A 14,524-nucleotide genomic window follows, 5' to 3' on the forward strand; every position below is an offset into this window, starting at 1 on the left:
GAGTGTGTGTGCACATTGTGAATGTGTGTTTAACTATGTGCATGCATGTGATTGTGCATGTGCATATGTATGTGCATTGTGTGAGTGTGTGTGCACATTGTGACTGTGTGTGACTGTGCATGTGTGACTGTGTGTGCGTGTGTGCATGTGTGCCCCAGCAGGGAGAGGTGAGGAACTGTGCACATGAGGAAGAGCTGGTGTGAAGGGCTGAGAGGAAGAGCCCAGGTCGAGGCGCTTGTAAGGGGACCGGGGGCCGCGGGGTTGGGGCTGGGGGCAGGGGCTGCAGATGAGTGTGGACGAAGATTCCACACTGCAGATTTGGGAGACTATCCTGGGAGCAGCGAGGGGCTTTACACAAGAGGGAGGCAGGGGATCTCATGTCCACGCTAAGACAAGTCATGCACCCCACAGAGACGGTCAGGGGTTACACAGAGACCTTGGCGAGAGACCAGATGAGAAGCTTAAGCTGCACAGGCCGGAGCTAGATCAGATGGACTGGAACTCCGTGTTGGTAGTGGATCAGAGGACAGAGGCGAGAGACGGCGGTCAGAGTGGGCTCCAGGTTCCTGATTTTCAGCTCAATAGACATCCCATGTGCTGCCCCTCCTGGCCGCCGCCCCAGGCTAGGCAGCCCCCTGTCCACTTCCTGGGAGCCCCCCTGCCTCCTGTCCTCCACCCGTCCCACACCCTCCCCAGAGCTACTCCTCACAGTATCTTGTATAGACCTATGCCAAATCGTGTCCATCACTGCTCCAAATACTCCAATATTTTCCTACTGCTTTAGAACAAAACTCAAAATCTTTACCTGGGTACAGTCATTGCTTAGGCTGTTTGCAAGCAGTCTCCTCTCCCCGCTGAGCATGCTTACCTTCTCTGACACTGGTTGAGCTGCAGGACTTGTCAATGAAATGTGGCAGAAGTGACATGTGTCACCACAGGTGGAAGATTTCAGTGACAATGCTTTGTGTTGCTTCATTCCAAGGCCGGAGGCCATCTTGCCACCATGGATTCCACGGTGAGGGTGATAGCAGTTGACCTCAGTAAAGTTAAGAAATGAACAAGAAATTAACCTTTATTGTAAACCACCGAAATTTGGGGGCTGTTTATTACTGCAGCCTAACCTAGATTTTTTTGCTGACTGATACATAGATCGCAGGCCAACAAGACCTCATCTTGTCTAACTCTCTGATCTCATCTCCAACTACTCTCCTCCAGCCCAGTGTCCATGCCCAGCTCATTCCCACAGGCTGGCCTTTGTCCCTCTGTTTCCCTTCCTTTGCAAGCTCGTGTCTTCCCTATTTGAATAAGCAAATGAATGAGGGCTTCTCCATTGGCAGCCTAAACATAGCTTCTTGAGAGAGGTCTTCCTAGGCAGCCTAATCTGTACACTCTGTCCCACCAGTGCCACTTAGGGGAACCCATCCCAACAGAATCATTAGAAGTTTAGAAAAGAAAAGCACAGCACATTTTTTTTTGTTTGTTTGGTCCTGGACTTCCCTATGCTATAGTTTTATCACTATCTGAAATTATCTTGCTAATTTGTTCATTCTCTTATTATCTATCTTTCCCATGAAAATGTGAATTGTATGAATGTGGATGAGTGTCATCTAGTCAGCTCTCAGTCTCTGTCTGGGAAAGATAAGCTGCGTGCGTGTGTGCGTGTGTGCGTGCGTGTGTGCGTGCGTGCGTGCGTGTGTGCGCTGAATGAATAAATAGGAAAGACTCCGGGCAGCAAGGTTTAGCGGACCAGATCAAGAGATCTGCACAGGCTCACTTTTTTGTCCCCAAGAGACACAAGAAGTCAATTAGCTGTACGGGTTAGGGCAGGTGCAAATGGGCGAGTCACTGGCCTGTGATAGTTCTAGAGCCCTGAGAATAGACAGGACCCACCAGCACCTGAGGACAGAGAAGTGCACGTGCCTGACGTCAATTTTCCCAACTTCCGGTTTGTCCCTCTCGCCGGATGTCTTTGCCCACCTTTCATTCTTGCGTTTGTCCGCTGCCACCATGTTTTGCTTCAGGTGCACCTTATTATAAGCGAGAAACTGCTAATTTTCTTTCAAATCTGATCTCAGTCTTGTTTCTTAAATTATGGGATTCAAATAATTCTTTTTCACTCATTCTTGCCGTGGGGTTTCACACTTTCTCTCTTTGGGGACTCACAGTTCTCTTCATTTTTTATCTTTTTGATAGCTTATAAATAGATGATAGATAGATAATAGCTGATGATAGCTGACAGATGGATGATAGAGAACATGAAAGGGAGAGAGATGTACAGGGATAGTTTTACATATATTTTTTTTCTTTCTCTTATGTTTGAAAGACGAGACTTTCTGTTCTTAATTCAATTAGCCTTTACTTTCAGGTGAACAGAGTTGTGTTTATATCTGTCTTTAATTTTCCAAGTAAAAGAGGAAAAAACTCATGATAATTCCTGACTACAACCAACCCACGGAAACAGTGGCCATTCCCCACTTTGATACCATGATCTTTGTCAACATGATCTAAGGTTATAAACCCTCAGTATTACTGTAATAATAGCTTTGCTTATTTTCCATAGAAATCTTTTGCAAAAAGCCTTGACATGAGGATTGCCAACAGGATTCGCAATAGTCACGTGGGCCTCCATCCAACTCCATTAAGATCACAGGGGACTTTTCTTCTGGTCTGTGGATGTTTTCTGTTACCTCATGTTCTGGGGCTCTTGCAACTGTCCCCCTCCCACCCTGTGTCCCTGTGTCTCTCTCTCTCTCTCTATTTCTCTCTCTGTGTCTCTCTTTCTATGTCTTGAGGTCTCTATCCCTCTGTGTGGCTCTCTGTCTCTCTCTGTCCCTCTGTCTCTCTCTTCTCTGTGTGTGTCCGTCTCTGCCTCTCTCTTCTTTGTGTGTGTCTGTCTCTGTCTCTCTCTTTCTGTCTCTCTCTGGTTCTGTCTGTCCGCCTCTGTCTATATGTCTCTGGGTCTGTGTCAGCTCTATCCCTGTGTCTGTCTGTCTCTCTGTCTCAGTCTCCATCTCTCCCCCTTCCATTCCAGCCCTACGCACTTATGTTGCGTGGCACGTGCTCCCTCTCGTGGCGTAACTGAGCACCTTCACTGTGACCAGAGTCCCTCCCGCTCAGGGCTGGTCCCTGTGAGGATGTGCGCTCCCCCTCTTTGTTCCCCTCCCCTGCCCAGGGACGCTCTCTGCACCCTCCACTCTGGCAGATCCTCGAGAATGGAAAGCACACAGGAGAATGTCAAAATCAAGAACTATGTTAGGACAGAGTTTTACAAGGAATGAGTTGTGGTTATATTCTTAACATGTGTCTGTGACTTTAAACTCTATTTAAAATTTTCATTATCCTTCTCTGCACTAATTATAACGTACCTTTGCAAGCATATTACACGTGCCTTTGAACTTGGATATCTTACACTGTCAAGAGATTTAGTTAATCTTCATAGTCTTGTTAAAAATAACCATAATGTATGTCATTTGTTCCAACACGTAAAAGCTGAGCACGCCATTAGAATGTCTCTGTTTCACTTACTGCTTGTTGAACCCAAGATAAGAACAGTTTCTTTGTATCCGTGTAAAATGTCAAGACATTGCCTGGAGCCACGCGGTCTAAAGCTGCTGGAGGCGGGCGTGGCCGTGCGCGTCCATCTCACCCCTTGACCGCAACCCTACAGGTGGTCGGAAGGTGCAGACGTTTAGGGGAAAATGCTCGATAGCCGTTTGTGTCGCACATGTTTGTGAGGCTGAAATCATGAAGACTGTGTGTTTCAAGATGCTTGGCACCTGCATTACGAAACACAAGGCACATCGCATTGACCCGCACTACGGAAATCCTAGTGAAACCGAGGTCCCGAGACCCACCTTCTAATGAGGTGATTCCTTTGATAGCATCCCTGGTGGGGAAGACAGACTCCAACCTAATTCGTCAGGTGTGGGTCTGCAAGGAGCAAAACGGGACTGTCTGGCTTGCGTGTGGGGACCCGCGGGCCCCCTGTCCCGCGTCCACACGGGAGCGTGAGGGGGTGAGAAGGTGATGGCAGCCAGGTGTTGGGGCTGTGTGGGATCCGGGCCAGCCCTGCGCCGGCCCCAGGAGTGGGCTGCCGTCCATCCAGGCCCGTCTTCCCAGAACAAAAGCCAACAACGACCGCAGGTGAAGCCTCACAGACGTGAAGCTGTTCATCGTCTTCTGGGAGTGGCCAGCCTTTCTAGAAGCAGCTGGCGGTGCCACCGGCCTGAGGAACCGAGAGGCCAGCGGCTCACAGCCCCTTTCCTGCGATGCCGTGCTCCTCTTCACAACCCCGGTCTTGCTGCGGCACAAACCCTCCTAGACCCCGGCCCGGGTTCCCCTCGACCGGCTAGGCTGCCAGCCGCCCCGTAACGATGGGGGTCCACGTGCCTGTGGCTCTTCTCAGTTCTGATGCTATTATTATACAGTGGGGGGGGGGGTCCATGGCAAGGGGTGGGAGGTTGGGGGAGCAAGGAGCCGTGTCTCCCCCTCGGCTGCCCCTGCAGCTCCCCTGCTCCCTCTAGTGGTTCAAAGGTTCAGCTCTGCCTGATTTCTCGAACTGTTTTCTCTCTTCTGCCCCGAAAGGCTGGTGCCCTTCTCCTCAAGTTCTGTGTGACCAGGAGATTTCCCGCCAACCTTCACCACTGAGTACGTGACGCCTTCCACTCCTCCTGCTGGCCAGTGTCCGCCAGCCAGAGCCAACGGCAGAAAGCCCCGCAGTGAGGCGCTCAAGCAGCCCGAGGTCCTTAGTGGTCACGTTCTGACCAACTGACCAGGCTCTTCCTCACAGGAAGGGACACTCGTCTCTCTCAGCACCATCCAGATGCCCAAACGGAAAGTGGAGTTTGTTGGAGTGGGAGGGAGTAATATGCTGGGGAGGCATCCACAAATCCCCCTCTCACTTCTCCTCCCAGAAAATCTCTGGCGATGAAAACCCCACGGCATGGTGGGTTGGCTCAGGCCTGGGAACCAGACTCCCATCTCCCCCGCTCAGCGGGTCATGATATTGGGCACGTTTCTTACCTGCTCTGGCCTCGGATGTCCTCTTTGGAAAATGGGAACGATCATAGTTTCCACCTCGTAGCATTGCTGTGATATTTAAGTGGGATAACACGACAAAGTACTTGTGTTGGAGGACGTCAAGCGGACATGACCATCAGTTGACAAGCTGGACCCAGGCAACCGGGGTCATCCAGTCTCCCAGCCCCTGTGGTGTGCATTCCGCCTGCTTTCCCCACCCCAGAAGCTTCTCCAAGGAGACAGCCTTAAGATTGTGGTGCATTGTTGACCCTCCGGACAGTACACGTGACCGAACTCAGGGAAGGTCTTCGTGTGAACCTTTAAGATACAGGGGCGGGGGGGGGGGCAGGTGCAGAGCTCTGCTATCCCCGCGGCCACACAAGACAAGCCCCGTGTGCAAGTTTCCCTTATTACCCCCACCGCCCACCAGTCTGCACGGTCCTGCTTCTCTCCTCTCTCCGTGCCCTCCATGTTTGGGGGCCAGTTCCAGAAATCCCTCGGATTCTCGAGGATGCCAATCAACCAAGGATGAGCTGGCCAGGAGACTGAAGAAATGGGTCTCGGGAAAGAGATGCCTCCTGGGGAAATCAGGAGTTGGCCATAGACCTCCATGTAGAGCCCGTAGGTCCCATACTTGTGGATCGCCATGAGCATGGGGATGCCCAGTGTCCCCTGGCTGGTTCCATGCGCTTGTAGGAGCCACGGCGCAGAGGGCTCTGTGGCAAAGAAGAGCTATGATCGGCCCCATGGCGGGCTGGCTGCTCCGTAGGCAGCTTGGCCGGCTGCCGATGCTTAACTGGAGGCTGAAGCTCAAGCTAGAAGTTTGCAAGAAGAGCCGAGGTTGGAGAAGGACGTGCGATGCCCACTTGTCTGTGCTTCGGGTCCTCTCAGACACGGGGGAGCAGGATCAGAAATTGGAGACCGTCCCCCATCATGTGTGAAGCTAGGAGCATGCGAGCCGCCAGGGATTAAGGTCCAAGCACTGGTGAGAATGCCTGCTTGGGACACGAGCAGGTGGAATCTCAGGAAAAATGAGCAGAGAGAAGAGGAGGGTGTTATGGTGACGGATAGTGAAATGGATGATGTGCCCTGTTCCATGTGACCCTTCATATAAAAGGAAATTACAAATATAAATTACCCTCAGAATCTCCTAGGAGAAAGCTCACATTCTTTCTCTGTCCCTGAGCTTTTAATTTTTATTTATTTATTTTGAACCATATTTTATTTTATTTTATTTTTTAAATGTTCATTTTATTTTTGAGAGAGAGGGAAAGAGAGAGAGAGCGAGTGAGCAGCGGAGAGGCAGAGAGACAGAGGATCTGAAGCAGTCTCTGTGTTAACAGCACGGAGTCCGACTCGGGGCTCAAACTCACAATCAGTGAGATCATGACCTGAGCCAAAGTTGGATGCTTAACCAACTGAGCCACTCAGGTACCCCAAGGTTTGTATTTTATTTTATTCATTTATTTTTTATGCTTTTTTACTTATTTTTGAGAGACAGGGAGAGATAGTGTGAGCAGGGGAGGGTCAGAGAGAGAGGGAGATACAGATTCTGAAGCAGGCTGAGCTGTCAGCACAGAACCCAACGCAGGGCTCAGACCCATGAACCATGAGATCATGACCTGAGACGAAGCCCAATATTTAACCGACTGAGTCACCCAAGCGCCTCCCAAGGTTTTTATTTTTTAAGTTTTTAAAGTTTATTTGTTTTGAGAGAAAGCAAGCAGAGGAGGGGCAAAGAGAGAGAGAGAGAGAAAGAAAGGATCTGAAGCAGGCTATGTGCTGTCAGCACAGAACCCAATGTGGAGCTCAATCCCACAAGTTATGTGATCATGACCTGAACCGAACTCAAGAGTCAGAAGCTTAACCGACTGAGCCACCCAGGCACCCCATCCCTTGAGGTTTTTAATCTCTCTATATACCAGAGAGCATAATGGGCACACATATCTTATAAGGTCAAACCCTGCAAATCCCATCAGTGAATTCTGCCTCTGGGTTAGAAAAACCAAAACCAGTGCCAGAGGGAAATGTCACCTTGGAACCAGTAAGCCTGCCCCCCCCCGTGGAGGGTGATGATGTCAGACAAGGTGAACTGCCCACATAAGGAGCCAGGAGGGACCATCCAAGAACCACACTGAGTGGGCACGGGACCCTCTGCCCAAAGTGCTTTCAACAGCCTGGCATGGCTGGTGAAAACCAAGCCAGGTGACTCGTGGAGGATGACGGCGGACCACCGGGAACTGAACAAGGTAGCACCCCCCCCCATGTGGCTGTACCCAACATGGCCACCATCTTGGATGCCTCGGCCACGGTCCTAGGAGTGAACTACGCCAGGCTGAACTTAGCAAATGCCTTTTTCAGTGTATGAGTTACTGGGCAGCATATACTCATTACTGAGTCAGAAGATCACTTTGCCTGCGTGTAGGAAGGGCACGGATGGACCTCTCAGGCGCCTTCCCAAGGTCACCTGCACAGCCCCACCACATGTCACGGGAGCCTAGGGCCCGTCTCTGTGCTTCCCTCACATCAGTGAAATGGGCCCATTATGCCGATGACATGACGTCAACTTGGGAAGACCTCCCCTTGCTACCACACACCCCGTGGGCTTTGCTGGAACAGCTGTGAGCTAGAGGATGGGTGTGAACCCCCAGAAAACCCAAGGCCCAGGCACGGCTGTGAAGTTTTTGGAAGTCGTCTGTTGGGGTAAGACCCGAGACGTCCCAGAAGCTGTGATTGATAAGGCACAAGTTTATCCAACCCCAGGCACGAGAAAAGGTGCAAGCCTTTGTGGGGATTTGGGGGTTCAGGGGACTTGTCTTCCCCACCTGGCACATGCCTCTGTCCCTTCTGTCACCTGATAAAGAGTATGCATGGGACCGAGGATCAGAGCAGCAAGGCGCCCTTGAGAAACCAAAGCTACTAGTGAAGCAGGTTGAGGTTCTGGGCACCCCCCGAGCGGAGCCACCACTGGGTCTGGATGTGTCTGAGATGCTGTGGCAGAGACAACAGGTAGGGACAGTGCCCTAGGATTCGGGTCCCAGCTCCTGGAGGGGCAGAAACCCAGTATCCCTCACATGCTCCTGCTGGAGCCTCTCGGGCAAGAAGAAATCCCAGCGGCCAGTGGGCTGAACTCAGAGCTCTTCCACGTGACCTCTGCACCTGTCCACTGGAATCCTCAACGTTGACACAGAGGCCTTAACTGGGTTGTCACGCATGACACCCAGACGGTCTCAACAACTCATCACTATCTCAAGGCTCTATCCTTTGAGAAGCTTCTGGAAGTGGAGGAAGCAAGTGGAATGCGCATGGCGGTGTCTGAGGGGCTGGGAGCCTCCGACTGCCCCCCAGTTTGCAGGTCAAGTGGTTCTGAAGATGCCCTGGGTGTCCCTTCACAAGCCAGACTGCCATCACCAGGGACTGTAGAAACTGAGTACCCTGTGTGGATGCCCTCACTGACTAGACCTTGACGAGGATCACGTGTCAAAGGTCATGGCGGACAGACTGGGCAATAAAACGTGACATTGGGTGGAGGTCCTAGCGCCCCTCTAACCCGCAAGCATTGGCGGATAGGGGGAAAGAACGGAGCCCTAAGGCAGCAGATCCAACTAGTAGCAGATAAAACTACCCTGGACAGCTGGACTGAGGACTCAGGCTTTAATATATTTAAATGATCAACTACTAGAGCCCACTGCCCCCTGTGGCAGGCTGGGGACGCTTGGAGGGGCACCCACCTCTGTGAAGGTATGGAGGTCAGACAGCCGCTGCCCCGGCTCTCCCCGCGGGCCGTGCACTCTGCTGCTGAGAACACTGCGCCAGAGACATGTGAGCTAAGAGGGGGGTGCAAGCCGGCGATACTGCACTTACTCAGATAACCATTATCTTCCCTGGTATTCGTCCCAAATGCTGTCTTTCTAGCCCGCAGTCATTACTTCTGTTTCTATCGCCTGAGAGGTGCAGAACCTGGGTCCCTCACGTCTACACGTCAGGAATCAGAAGGCAGATCTTCACATCTCCCAGGATTCCTCTCATCCACCGAGAAGAACAGACAGTAACACAACTAAAGCGTTTATCTGGGTCGCTAGTGATTGTGATCTGGGAGAAACAGAGAGGCCGAAATCCAAAGCGTGCAATGAATTACAAGCCAGGCGTGCAGGCTTGCAAACGCAAAAACCACAGCGTTACATAACTTGTTTTGAAGTAATTAGGATTGGTGCCAGCAGAGTTTAAAAACTGACTGTCAGGGTGCCTGGGTGGCTCAGTCGGTTAAGCATCCGACCTCAGCTCACGTCATGATCTCAGTTGGTGGGTTCGAGCCCCGTGTCAGGCTCTATGCTGACAGCTCAGAGCCTGGAGCCTGCTTCTGATTCTGTGTCTCCCTCTCTCTCTGCCCCTCCCCCACTCATGCTCTGTGTCTCTCCCTCTCAAAAGGGGAGAGAAATGCAGAAAGGGAGAGAAATCAGAAAATACAGAGAAACAAAAAAAAAACCCCAAATTACTTGCATATTATAATTACAAATATATCACCCTTCAGAATGTTTTTCTTAAACATGTATTTCTTGCTGAGAAACAGAGAGAGACAGAGCACGGGCAGGGAAGGGGCAGAGAAGGAGGGAGACACAGGATCGGATGCAGCTCCAGGCTCCGAGCTGTAGCCCAGAGCCCGATGTGGGGCTTGTACTCATGAACCGCGTGATCAGGACCAGAGCCGTAGTCGAATATTCAACTGATTGAGCCCCCCAGGTGCTCCCTTCAGAATGCTTCTTGTCCGTGAAAATACTCAGACACCCTGATTTATGAAAGAGCGTAGGAAGAGTTCACGCCATACCCAGTTTTCTGGCCCAGCAGTGACGTGCGACAATCACGTCAGTAAATCCAGACCTTTTCGCTTGGGTTTTCGCAGTGCAGTTTCTGATTCTTGTCATAATTACCACGTGTGTGTGTGTGTGTGTGTGTGTGTGTGTGTGTGTGTGTGTGTTTGTGTCTCAAAGATAGTATGCAGTGCTGGAAGCACAATAGCACTTAATCCAAGATCAATCAGTTTAGCTTGAAAACACGGTATGCATTACAAAGTCATATATATTCTCAAGTAGATTTCTGCTCCCCCGTAAGCGGGGAGGAGTGTGCAATCCGTGCGCACACACTCACGGGGCAGGAAAGCAGCCGGCCGCGGTGGACAGAGCAGCCGGGGCGAGCACATGACCCCCCAGCTCCCCTCTGCCACCAGGGTGACGATCCTGAGCGTCCGAGGCTGCACGGACTTGCTGGGGAGAGCTGTCTCCGGTAAGGCCTCTCTGGAGGAGGGGTGGTGATCACGTTGGCTTCCCAGGCAGCGTGTCAGAGCCAAGGGCCACATCCAGCGACCCCTATTCTGCTGAATGGCTGGAGGTCGTGGAGATTGTCCTCTGTTCAGCGGTCACACCTTCATTCACTTGGTCCCTCCGTCCACAACAGTGAGTGCCACTGATGGCCATGTGCCACTGGACACTGTGCCCGTAACAGTGAGCAGGGCGGAATCCTCCACTCCAGGAGCCCGCCTCCTGGGCGTGCCCCCCCACAAGTGATCACAGAAGAGGGGCCAGGCCTCTGGGGAGTCTTGAAGAGTGACTCAGCCCCTTCCAGGAAGGTGACAAGCAGAAAGCAGAAGTTAGGGACTTCGCTTACATTGAAGCCACTGCAAACGCCTCCCCCGGGCCTACAAGACCCTCGCACCCACCTCCTTCAATCTCTTCACTCTCTCTGCAACATGGGCCTTTCAGGATGCTCCCTGACCTGCTGTCCTCCTGCCCAGTGGAACAGCCCAGTCTGCCCTTCCCACGACGGCCCCTTTCCCCCCATGCACCCCCTTGCCTTCCTCTGTGACTTACGTGGCCGTCACGTGTTAGCACGTAGTACAGGTCGCAAGGATATAATTACCTGCAGGTCCCCTGTTCATCAGGTCACACCCACCCATAAGAGTGAAACTCCACCATGGATCTTCAACATCTGGAACGCTCTCTGGCACCCGGGAAAGCTCGATCAATACCTCTTGAATAAGATTGTCATACAAGGCTGAAGAGTGTTGAATAAGTAAAGACAAAGAGGTACCGAACAGCCCAGAAGGTGCACAGGTGTGGTATGGACGACCCATGGAAATAGGTGGGGAGGGAGGTGTAGAGGGAACAGAGCACCAGGTAGCACTGAGTCTGGCAGGACACCCTGCCAGGCCACACTGACTTGGCCAGAACTTCCAGCCAACTGCACAAGCAGAACCCTCCTCAGATCTGGCCTCCTCGTCAGGCTCTGCCAGCTGACTTCGATGGCCTCTTGCCGACACGACGGGCACCTAGCCCATCTTCTATTTCCCCCTTGACTTGACCTAAGAGATGAATGGCCCCGCAGCCGCTGCATGAGTGGTGACGCCAGCTCCGGCCCCTCCCGACTACCCCCACCCCACCTATGGCTCCAGCCCCAGCCTTGGGGTCTGAATCTCCTTTCTTTATCCGTATCCTTCTATGTCAGACATGATGCCCAGAGCACCACCTCATAGACCACTGGGAAAGGCACACGACGTGAGGAAGCACAGAAAGGCTGGGGAAGCGTCTGCCTGTCCCTCTACCTCCCCTTCACTCCTTGGGACAAAGCTTTGGGACCGGTGTGATTCCGCAGGCATTCATCACAAGGACCCAAGTGTTCTTCCTTTATTTTAAAAGGTTGACCCGCAAAGGCTCTCCTTGAACTAGGCTTCCATGAAAAATTCTTCTCCACTAGGAGGTAACAAAGAGACATCTTCCTTTCTTTCTAAGAGAAAAAAATCTGCAAAATATTACGCTATGACTGAGTCCTTAAATAGTTTCTGACATCTGTTTTCCTCCATTACATATTTCTTGCCTGGGAATTCTTACATGTTTTCAAGTGTGATGTCTTGGCTTAGTGAACATCGTCCCTTGAAAGCTTTGTATTATGATCCGGGCAACCACTGATTGATTTGAAAATAATGGCTCAAGGTGCTCGGTGAACCCAAGCCCTAATGTGAGGGTATAATAAGAAACTGGATCAGGCCCAGATAGGATTGCATTTGTCCCTGATGGTCATGTGTGACTGGTTACATCCATTTGAGAAAAAGAGAACCCCATCAAGAGAATGTCACTGGTCTGCTTTGTGACAAAATCACTTTTTGAATCTCTATTCTTACATCTCTCTCTGGCCACTGAGGGATGAATATATTCAATGCTCATGGTTGTGAGAGAAAGGATCTGTCTTTAGGACGGTTCCCATTATTTAGAGCAGTGGCGTGACTTGGGCAAAATCCAACAGTGTCTGAGATGTCATTAAAAAAGAAAACACAAACCTAATTCCTTTTACTCAGAAGCCGTAGGACACTTAAAATCTATTCCACCTTATGGAATACTGGAATAAATTATCTAAAAAACAATAAGTGTAAGTTCAGATTTTAGATTTTAAAGCATGATTAAAAGGAAATCACAGATCTTCATACTAATTTAGTACTTGTCATATGCTACATGATTCCTACAATAAGCCTGATTGTCACAGAAACGGAGGGAAGAGCAGGCTCTTTATTGGTTTGGGAGAGAAGCCAGTGTTCTGGTGATAAATGTAAGTCTACATGGCACCAGCCTGTCCCCTCTCCACAGGCCCGCACAGCCCCCCCGGGGATGGCACACCAACAGTCAACGGCAGGGTTGGTCAAGGAGCTCATGGCTGAGTCTCACAGGACTGAGGAGGAATACTTCAGTTTTATTAATCACTGCCATGTTTGACATCTAGTCTTATTAACAGTATCTGCTTAATCGGGAAATCGAGACTTCTAGGTTCTGACCTGAGCTCCCGCACTGACTTGCTGTGGACAGTATGTGAGCCACTTTACCTCCTTAAGACTCAGTTTTTCCACCTATAGAATGGGAATGCTCATAGATGTCCTCTGAACACCTTTAATAAAAGCACATATGTTATGTAATGCCTGCACATAGCCATCAGTTAACTAAAATTAGCTTAATTCTGTTTAGTAATTATTGTTACAGATGCAGGAAGACACTAGATATGAGTTGAATGATGATGTCACTTCTCAGATCAAAGTCCTCCAGGGGCTTCCCATCTCACTCAAACTAAAAGCCAAAGTCCTGAAAATCGCCTGTAGGGCCACTCTCTGATCTGGTGCCTGTTGAATCTCATCTTCGACTCTGGTACCTGCACTCACTTCCCCTAGCCATATGACCCTTCCTAGTGTCCTTGAACATGCCAGGTGTGCACTCACCTCAGGGCCTTTGCACTTGCTGGCTCCTTCTTTCTGGAATGTTCTTTTCCATATCACCAGTGGGCTTGCTTCCTCACCACCTCCAAGTCTTTCCTCAAAGGTCATCTTCTCTATGGATTTTTCTTGATGATTCTATTTAAAATTGTCATATCTTAACATCTGTTTCTCTCCCCCAGCTTTTTCCCCTCACAGAAAGTTTCCCTATCTGCCATATTTCATAGTAGTGGGAGACTGTGGAGTGCTGCCCCGTGGTCTTGAGAGCTGGCTTTCATGTGAGAGTGGCAGAATGTGTTGGTTTTCTAGTGCTGTGTAAAAAAAAATTTGCCCCTAAAACTTTGTAGCTTAAAACAATATACATTTATGGCCTCACAGTTCCCATGACTCAAGACTTTGAAGGCTGCTTAGCTAGGTGGTTCTGAACTCAGAGTCTCTCCTATGCTTCAGTCAAGGGTTCGGCCAGGTCTATGGCCATCTCAAGGATTTGGTTCTAAGACAGTTCACTCACACAGCTTGGCCAACCTCAGTTCCTTGTTGGCCACTGGCAGGAGACCTCAGTTTCCCATCCTGTGGGCCTCTCTGTAGAGCTTCTTGGGTTTCCTCCTAACATGGCAGCTGCCCATCCCCAGAGAGAATGATCCCAGATACACACAAAGGCAGAAGCTACAATGTCTTTTATGACCCAGCCTTGGATGTCACATACCATCACTTCTGCCATAATCTACTGGTTTACACAGACCAATTCTGGCAGAGTTTGGGAGAAGACTACACAACAATGGGATATTAAAAGTCAGGTATGATTGGAAGCCATCTTGGAGGTTGGCTTCCACAGGGTCTTTCTTCTTAGATTCAAAACTCTACCTCCACAGGGGAAAGTTACTTGATCTTTCTAGATCTCTGGTTCTCATCCATTAAGTACTGTATTTAATAATGTTTCTGGGAGGATTAAGTAACATAGCTTATTATTTCAGAAACATGTCTGGAAGATAGCAAGTGAGCAAAAAAAAAAAAAGCTATAGTTCTTCACTACAAGTTGCAGGCACAGAAGTATTTTACAAGAATGACAAAATTAGATTGTTCTCTAGAAAGCTCACAATGTAATACATAGTAGCAAAATATTTACTATTGAAGCTTGAAAAGATGTGCGTTCTTTGTGTGCAATCTTTCATTTATGCATGTGAGGGGGTTGTCTATTTTTAAAAATATTTTTACATTGTAGTACTTGTTTTGCTTGTTGGTGGTGTTTGCTTATTTAAT

At 50.0% G+C, this 14,524-nt stretch overlaps 2 long non-coding RNA genes across 2 annotated transcripts in view; one reads left to right on the forward strand and one right to left on the reverse strand.

The window, feature by feature from the left end:
• The window catches only part of LOC115286309, a 16,619-nt gene extending 2,732 nt beyond the window's left edge, over positions 1-13,887 (reverse strand). Inside the window, exons 1-3 of the long non-coding RNA XR_003905987.1 lie at positions 13,776-13,887; positions 13,271-13,402; positions 869-1,036 (exon numbers count right to left, since the gene is read on the reverse strand). This is a non-coding gene — a long non-coding RNA (uncharacterized LOC115286309). The remainder of the gene's footprint in view (positions 1-868; positions 1,037-13,270; positions 13,403-13,775) is intronic.
• Positions 13,709-14,524, forward strand: part of LOC115286310 — a 1,993-nt gene continuing 1,177 nt past the window's right edge. Inside the window, exon 1 of the long non-coding RNA XR_003905988.1 lies at positions 13,709-14,061. This is a non-coding gene — a long non-coding RNA (uncharacterized LOC115286310). The remainder of the gene's footprint in view (positions 14,062-14,524) is intronic.

This window comes from Suricata suricatta, chromosome 3 (assembly GCF_006229205.1).
Source record: "Suricata suricatta isolate VVHF042 chromosome 3, meerkat_22Aug2017_6uvM2_HiC, whole genome shotgun sequence".
NCBI classification, from domain to species: Eukaryota; Metazoa; Chordata; class Mammalia; order Carnivora; family Herpestidae; genus Suricata; species Suricata suricatta.